The sequence below is a fragment of the Cyanistes caeruleus genome, chromosome 3, assembly GCF_971803275.1.
Source record: "Cyanistes caeruleus chromosome 3, bCyaCae1.hap1.1, whole genome shotgun sequence".
In the NCBI taxonomy this organism is placed as follows: domain Eukaryota; kingdom Metazoa; phylum Chordata; class Aves; order Passeriformes; family Paridae; genus Cyanistes; species Cyanistes caeruleus.
In genome coordinates, this window is record NC_141703.1 from 79900299 (window position 1) to 79909379 (window position 9081).

Consider the following 9081-nt stretch of genomic DNA (forward strand, 5'->3'; position numbering starts at 1 on the left):
TGTAAGTCACTCATTTGTGCTAATTCATATATGTAAATACCTTTCCTTCAAGTGTCTACTTTCTTGAGCTTTCAGAAGTCTTGACAATAACTTTGAATCATACCACATCTGTCAGCAGGGAAAGTCTGCTCATTAACATTATGGAATAGCTATCTTCAAGCACTCAAAATAAATTGTTAAAAAGCTCTTAATGGATGTAATAATCGGCTACTATAAATATGCAGGGCTGAATGTTGTAAACAGGTGAATTCTGAAACCTTGGAGTCGTGGGAGCTAAGTTTATAAGTATTGTGCTAGCACGAGATGAGTAACACCCCAACTATAGAAGGAGCCTGCAATGATAAATTCAGATTTGCTCTTCATAGCTGCTTGAGTTAGGACAAGGGAATTACCCCATTCCACCCTTACCATTCAATTACTTCCACAGATTCAGGGTTGTGTGAAACACTGCAGAGTAAGAACTCCACTGCCATTTTTTAAATGCTTGTTCATACTTTAAAATGCTCACTTTAATGATGCTGGTAATATTTATTACTCTATAAATACAGCCAGAAGAGGACCTTCAGTAATTTAAGTCATGGTGGTAGCATGTATGCAGCTTATACTGCCTATTTGCAGAAAGAAGAATTTCCCCTCCTCCACCCCTTCATATTTTCCCAGCATTTATGACAAAATCTGCAACAAAACAGCAACTAAGATTTTTCTTTCTTGTGCAAAACTAAGAACATAATGAAGGCACAGATCCAGAAAGGTCCTAATAAAGCACTACCATGTGGATATTTATTCCATTCTTTATCAATATTCACTGTAAGATAATCAAGAATGATAGATTTTTGGAAGGGAGCTTGTCATACAACTTCTACAAGAGATGTCTTGAAGTCATGAAAGGTTTTTCTTTGGTATCAATTACATATTCTGCTTATGAATATTTGATATGTTCTTCCTTATTCATTCTGGGACAGTATCTGTCACATATAAAATTAATATTTCAGTAATTATTGCACTATCACAAATGTGCACTTCAGAGTTTTGGTTATAGATTAAAAGTATTTTAAGATTAATAATGTTGATTTCACAGACTACAGATTTGGCAAAGGTTATTTCAAAATTCAGGGCTTGATCATCTGTATGCAAAGTTTCAGTGTGGACTACAGGAGGGGGATCTTTACAATAAGCAACATGAAAGCACAGCACAAATGACATGAGAATATTGACATAACATAACATAATGCAATCAGCATTCACAAGTGCAGCTAAAGCCATAGTTTTCAACTTTTTAATCATGCTGAACAGGGGCCTAAATCGCACAAAAAAAAAAAAAGTCCATCAATTTTAGTGCAAATTAGAACAAGAGAGTCAACATGATGGGAAGTTTTATTGAGAATGTTAGTTCAAGGATTCCCTTCTTCCCAATTTTTGTTTCTAATTTTTTTTCGAGGCTTCCACTCAGCAGATACAACAAGGTTTTTTGAAAAGAGAGATGAGTGAAAAATGTCAGTAGACCTTCCTGACAAGGAAGTTAAAACATATTTTTCCATCTACATATAGAGACATGTTACTCATTTGGAATGCTGGGTCATAGGAGGAGCACAGCCATAGCATATTCTCATCCTCTTACAGAAAGGCTGTAAGTCATCATCAAACCTCTGTGATGCAGTGGTATTAGTAGCTCTTCCTACAAACAGCTTCCCCCAGTAGCTAAGTAGTCCTTGCTGGGCTTGCCTCTCAAATACACTGTTCACACTGCCACCAAAAAGGGCGTTGCACTTGAATATCTGTTCTCTTGTCCATTGTCACTTCATAGGGGTGGATTCTGCAGCAGGGTTCTGTGACTGAGCCTGCTTCCAGGAGCTTTGTCTTAGGGATAAGCTTAACTCTTCCTACACATTTTCTCTTCATTTCAAATAGCACGATCCATTTCCATGGTACAATCACTCCTTTTGCTGTCAAATCTTATTTTGAAGGAGCACTTGTTTCTGAACCCATCTCTTCTTTATCTGCATTGACAGGACCTATGTTAGAACAGAGGAAAGGCTCAAGGACTAATTGTAGTTCTATGTAGTCTATGTAATCTGTAATTCGCTAATTGTAGTGAAATATTCTGATTTTCATGATGCTGTGCAACTGATTATTATTTAGCATCTACAGTTGTAAGCCAGTAAATATTAACCAATGTTCCTGATCCTACATGCTTTTTCAAAGAACTCAAGTCTTTCCTACAGGCAAGCTCTTTGAACATCACAAGTGAATGATGAACAATGACTTGCTAAGGTCTTTTGTACAAAGAAAGTAACATTAAAAATATAAGAAAATAAAAAAAAAAAAATCAGGCTTGGTTTGCTAATGTGGGCTGCTGTTAGGAACTGAAAAATGCTTCAGTACTTGCAATGCCATGTTGGACACTTTACATTTGTGACCATCTTCACTGCATTTTGCTGAAATATTTCCACTAACTTTTAATACCAGTCTGTTATTGCTTAACATCTGGATCAGATTTAATAGCAATTACACATGTTGAAAAGAGCTTGGGGTTTGAAGCTTTGAGAGGGCAGGAAAGGTGGCTTTCAGTAGGCGAACAAGCCTTGAGTCATTCAAAGGGAATCCCATTCAGGACAAATTATTTACTTTTTCCTTTACCTTACTGAAATGTGGCTGGAAAAAAACCCTGTCCAGTATTTTAGTCCAAGAATTTCAAAACCAGATGGAACAAGGTTCAAATGTTCAAAATACATAAGCACGTAGCACTATTTTGGATCCACAGGGATATTCAAACATCAGTATGGAGCTGTCAGCGATGTCATCAGGAAGACCCATGCCATTCTGGCTGCATTCAAGTGTTCCAGACACAGCACTGAAAATTAGCAGTCACATTTGTAACCCCTGGCCATAAGGGTTGAACAGGAGTTGCACAGGGGTTGCAGCTTACCAGAAGTGATAACAGAGAATCATCTGGAAAAGCTGAAATCTCAGCCTTTAAATTAGCAAGAGCAGCAGTAGGTCAAAACCACTGAAAACCAAAATATTAAAGACACAGCAGCTTGAACACAGTTGATTTGTGTTGGATGGTTGTGTTGGGTGCTGATCTTTACCTATCAGAGGAGTTAACGGGTTATCAATTCAATTATCAGTATGAAGAAAATGGAATACAAAATGCTGTCATGTGCAGGAAACATTTGATTGACTTTTATCTTGTGCCAGGTGAAAAACAGTGATTCCATATCAAATTCTCCCTTTGTATAAAAATGGATTTTGTTCCCCACTCACTAAAAGAAAATACATTCAGTTACATCATGAAAGAAGTTAATCCCTCCATTCTATACACATGGAAAAAATATTTTAATTCAAATTCTCTATATTGCAGAAATATTTCCATCACTGATTTGATTCTTTGGGGGCAGCAGGCAAATTTTATTTTGTCCACATGTGGTCACAATAATAGTTGTGGGACCATTATTACAGAAAGTAGACATCTGGGGTGGTATTTACTAAATAAATGTAAATTTCTGTATTTGAACTACTCTCTATAGGCTTCCTTCAAAATTGGGAAGAGAGGGGGAAATAAACATATTTAGACGTTATTTTTCTTATGTGAAAGTAGGCATCTAAAATAGGCCAAAAAACCTGCACCTTAGTTAGAAGTGTACATTTCCCTTCAACAGTAACACAGAACTTTGGGTATCTCAGAAGTAAATGTTAGCACTGTAGATGTCTATAGTCAAATGTGATTAATTCCGTCCCAAAGATAAGAAGATATGCAGATTATGTTAACACCTCTTAACAGCAATGGCCTGTATTATCAGGTATACTCAGCTGTGGATTAAATGTAAAACAAGCTTAATGTTCCTTTGCTTTCAAGCCCATAATAGTCCTGCTACTGCAACATTCCTTTTAGTGGGAAGTAATACACCAGTGATTATATACTGCTATTTAATATGACAATTTATGACGAGAGTTTGATATCAGTTCTGTAATGCCCCTATTAATGTGTTTTTCAGCATCATGGTTCATCATGGAAGTCTACATTAAATATTAGGAGAACAGATTTGTCTTACATAGAGAATTGGAGCAGAGGTGTTGTAAATTGGTATAGATAAAAATGTACAGGTGTGGAAGCACCACAAAGAATCACGTGGCAGGAGGAGGGCTAGAGGAACAATGCACTGATGTCACTTAGATCAGAAGGTCATCAGGGTCCCAGCACATCTCTATGTTCCTTCTCAGGATAGCCAGATTGGGAAAGAAAAGACAGTGTGTAAATTGTGTGTAAATAGGATGCAGAGATCCCCAGCTTATATGGGGAACAAGCTGAATCCAAAAGACATGAAGAGAATCTGGCCAATTTCTCTCATTCTCTGTGTCATAGAATTACAGAATCATTAAGGTTGGAAAATAAGATCAATTAGTCCAACGATTAACCCAGCACTGCTAAGTCCACCAATAAACCATGTCTATAAGCACCACACCTACATCTTTTTTGAACACTTTCAGAGATTGACTTCAGCACTTCCCTGGGTAGCCTGTTGCAATGCTTGACCACCCTTTCAGTGAAGGAATTTTTCCTAATGTTAAATCTAAACCTCCCCTGGCACAACTTGAGACCATTCCTGTTTGTCCTATTGTTTTTTACCTGAGGGACTGACATACAACTGTGTCCCTGTTGCATCACTGGGAATCTTGGTCTGCCAGACTGCACATCATCCTGGTGCTGCAAGGGAAGACACAATTTTTGACCATACATGATTTGGTGTTGCATGTGTTTGTGGAAATGTGTGAATTAAAGAATGAAATTAGCTCTGGTTTAAAATATAATTGCCCTCCCCTCTCAAAGATCTCCTGCTGAGATCTCCTATGCTGCTGCTACAAAGCTGCAGCATTGTTTCTGACAAAGTACCTCTCCATCTCTGTCAAAAAACAGCTCCTCATCAGCCTAGACCCACTATTTTCTTTCATGTCAGTAAATACCCAAGGGCAGGAAATATTTGACACTACTGTAACACTGAAGACTTCATGAATATTAGATTTTTGGAGGCACAGTTAAGAAGAAATTCCAGTCCTGTTCAACTTTTAATTTCAGACTAGCAGCATGATTAAACTCACAATTGCATTATTTCACCTGGCTGACACCAAAGAGAAAAATGGACAGTGACAAACCCTATCCCAGAAAGCACTGAATTATGGGAGACAGGGTAGTTTACAACTGATTATGTTCCACAGCTTTGTGAATGAGCAGGTTGAAATATGGCACTTAACTATAAGAAAGAAAAATTATTGCTTGGGTATATTATTCATTCAAAAGAAAAAGAGCCAAGCCCTTTGCTGGCATAAACTGCCACAGCTCTATTGATTTCAAACAAGAGCTTATTTGCATCAGATGAACATCCAAGCCATATTTTATAACATGCTCAGTTTTGATTAATTATTACAGTCCTAAAAAGAATTTTTCATTCCTCAATTATTTTTGCACTATACATAAGAAGAAAACAAAAAGCCCTGCCATTGAATATACCAATAAATATTCTTTAGCCATAAGACAATTAATAATTCTTTTCATAATTTGAAGAGCATTAGACTTCTTGTTCACAGTTGACTTGTCTTGAAAAGTGAGCAACTACATCTCCTACACTCATTCAGGTGGACTCAACAATGTTGCCTGTGTTCAATTTTCTGTTTTTCCTTCCACCAATGAGTTAGGTCATCAGGAACACCTCCTGAACAGAAATCCCCAAATGGACATTTAAAATGTCTGAAAAAAACTGGATGTGGTTTTCTATGTAACCGGTCTAGAGGTGCTGTATGAGCCATCTGAAAAACTCTTATCCTCATTGTTCAGAACTACAGAAGTATTATTCATGCAGCAGTCTGGGCCTCTATGCTTCTGCCTTTAATTTACATATCATTACAATTCTTCCTTAGAAATAAAAACCCCCGCATTATTCTGAGTCCTGAGCTCCCATGTGATACAGAACAGGTTTTTCCTTGATCTGCCAATGATTTTATGGTTCATTCCCTTTCCTTCTGTATTATTACAGTAGTAAAATACTGAATGTTTAGGAAAATCATGTCTATAGGCTGTTAGTCTCCAGATGTGTGAGGCACAGTGAAAGGAAGGGAAACAGAGAAAATAGCAGGAAGGAAGTATAGGAAAACTGAGAGGCAGAAGCAGGCAAGGGAGAGAGGCAGGGAGGAAAATGGGCAGCTACCCCATGGCTACAGGAATCAACACATCTGATTGCTTTGGGAATGTTGAGTGAATTCTTGAGGTCAAAGCACAAGTCATGAGGTATTTTCTTCAGTTAGATCCCTGTGGAAGTACTTGCGTATAACAAGCATGTTTACATCTAATCTTTTTTTCTCTGATAAATCTGCCTTATTTGTGTTTATTTAACAGGTTGTTTTGTTTTTTTTCCAGTGGCTTCATACTGAATATATCAATATCCTTCATCTCATTCAACCATGGTGTAATACACTGGTAAATACTTGACCTCTCCCTGATTTAAAGCACATTTAGAATTATGTCACAAACCTGCCCTGTGCTGTCTAGTGTCATGATCTCCTCTGACTTCATATGCCAAACAACCTTGGACTAAATTTATACTTAGACAGAAGACCTTCTGAAGAATATATCTACAAAAATAAAAATAATAGAAAAATAAATTTTGGTTGTTCAGAACACAAGGTTCTATGAGTAGCTTTACAGAAAGATGCTACAGAATTTGCTATAGGATTGTAAAAGGTTATAAGACTTTAAAGCAGATTGGAAGATTCTTTAATAGGGAGTCTATAGACTGTTATATGAAGGCCCTGACCCTTTCACAATGACAAGTCATGATTGATTAAAATGGTCAAAGGGTATTTGCTTCAGCAAACTGCTTTAAACATATGCTGTGGTTCCAAAATCAGGCTCTATTGTCAAACATAAACATCTTACAAACATAGATGTTTGTGAACTTGAATCTGCCATCTTGAAGATATGACCAGAAAATATTCTATAGTGTTTATTTTGGGAGCAATTAGTTAGTCCCTGTTAAACTGTTAAAATGAAAATATGTTCTTTCTTGGAGTTGTTCAAATCTAGTATAGTAACAACTATGGAAGGAAGATCAGCAAACACCGACTTACTCTTGTGGGTTATTAATATTTCCTCATAAATCGTCATTCTTTTTCATAGGCTCATAGGGAAATCCAGGTTGGAAGGAACTTCATGTGGTCTTTAGCCCAATCATCTGCCCAAAGAAGGGCCACATCTGAAGTCACGCCCCATTGTGTCCAGCTTTATCCAGTCTGCTCTTGGAAATGTCCAGACACAGGAGCTGTACAATGCCTGTTTGTGCAGCCTGTCAATCGCCTGTTTCCACATATTCCCACTGTCCCTCATCCTCCAACCATGCATCACTTCCTTAGCTAAGGCTTTTCTTTTGGTTTGTGTGTTGTCATAGCTGTGTTTTAATCCCTAAACTGGATTTATATTGGTGTACCTTACTACTTGTATAAAGTCCTAGTGATACTAATGAGATTATGCCCAAGTGCAAAGGCATCTATTCCTGGGGCAGGACTGCAGACTCTGCAGACCTTCTGTGCAAGCGAAGGAGAACAAACATCATGTTAAAAAAAAATTTCAGAGAATTTCAACTAGCCTTTTAAACAAGCACATTTTCTGTAGATCTCATTTGCTAAGCAAAACCAAACAAATTCCAAAATCAACAACAAAAAAGAAAAAAAGCAACCAACCAACCAAACAAAACCACCAAAAAAACCCCCAAAAATCCCCATCAAAAACCCCCAACAGTGACAACAACAAATTTAAAACAACCCTGTAAAATCTCTTCCATTAGATATACATAACATCCCTAATTTAACAAAGCTGGGTATGTAAAGGAAGCTGGAACAGTAGTTATACTTAAAAGTCCAAGTCAAATCCTAGAAGCTTTATATAATACAGTAAAGATCTACCTAGAATTATAATAAATTTTCTATTCTGTATGCTAGGTTACCACACATATTTAAGGACAGGAAAATAAATGAAGACAAGATTTGAGACTCTGACATAAAAAATAGAGAAAACGGGAGTCTAATATATACTGTCAGATAAAAGGAGCCTGAAGGGAGATGATAACACAGTTTAAACACCCTGAAGGAAGCAATATCAAGGAATGAAGAGAGCTGTTCACACTGTGTAGTAGAGCTAAACCAATTTGTGTTTAACAGGACCTGCAAATTAAAAAAATCCCAAAAATAATTACTTCAGCAAGACAATATGAACATTTTAGGGGAACAGTACTGCATAACTAGGACTCCAGTAGGGAGACTGCCACCTTCTTCAAGTTTCTTAAAACCTTTGCTCCCTTGCTGGTCAGCCAGGTAGGTCCTGGCCCTGCAGCCATCCCCTCTCTCCGTGGGGCGCCCACCTTCCACCCACATTAATCACCTTGGCCAGCTGGAGCTCCGTGCTCACCTTCACCCACAGGGACTGGATCAATTAGTGCCCACCCAGCTCTCACCTGAGACAGACACACCTGAGAGCCAGCCTGTTTCTGAGAAGGCTGCATTGAAAGCATGAAGACTGGAGAATCTCCATGTGAATGCCCCTAGCCTCAGTGTGGTCACTGGTGGAACCCCACTGCACACCACCCTCCAAGCTGCACAGTCCTTAGCAGTGACCAACATCAGCAGATCAAAAGCCCTGTCAGCAAGGGCTTTCAGATGATCATTACCATATGATGCCTGCACTACACAATTTCAAGAGGTTTCTTTCAGATTACTGGACTAGATTACATCTAGTCTATTCCTGTCTCCTGCATGCTCATTACAAACTAAACAGGCACAGATGTGCTCCTGGAGGACCTCTTCCATCCTGATATTACCTGGGATGTTTCTAGTTTAGAGACCACTCTGAATGAAAGCAGAGAAAATGTGGATGGTGGGAGTTCGATACAAAAGTGCACTCTTGATCCAAATTTAAATGCTAATGGAGATAAATCCAATTGCTCAGAGTTTCCAGGCAATTGCCTTACTTTCTTCACCTGGGTGTAGAAAAATCTGGGCTTTATTCCCAGCATGAACCTCTTTTGTTTCTGCATTTTT

The 9081-nt window shown here is 38.0% G+C and overlaps 1 long non-coding RNA gene across 1 annotated transcript; it reads right to left on the reverse strand.

Annotated features, from left to right (window-relative positions):
* Positions 1-515: 515 nt before the first annotated feature.
* Positions 516-8394, reverse strand: LOC147654278 (uncharacterized). Its single transcript, XR_015283958.1, has 3 exons — positions 7120-8394; positions 4628-4705; positions 516-2012 (listed from the first exon to the last, which is right to left on the reverse strand). It is a non-coding gene; the product is annotated as an uncharacterized LOC147654278 (long non-coding RNA).
* Between the last annotated feature and the right edge of the window lie 687 nt (positions 8395-9081).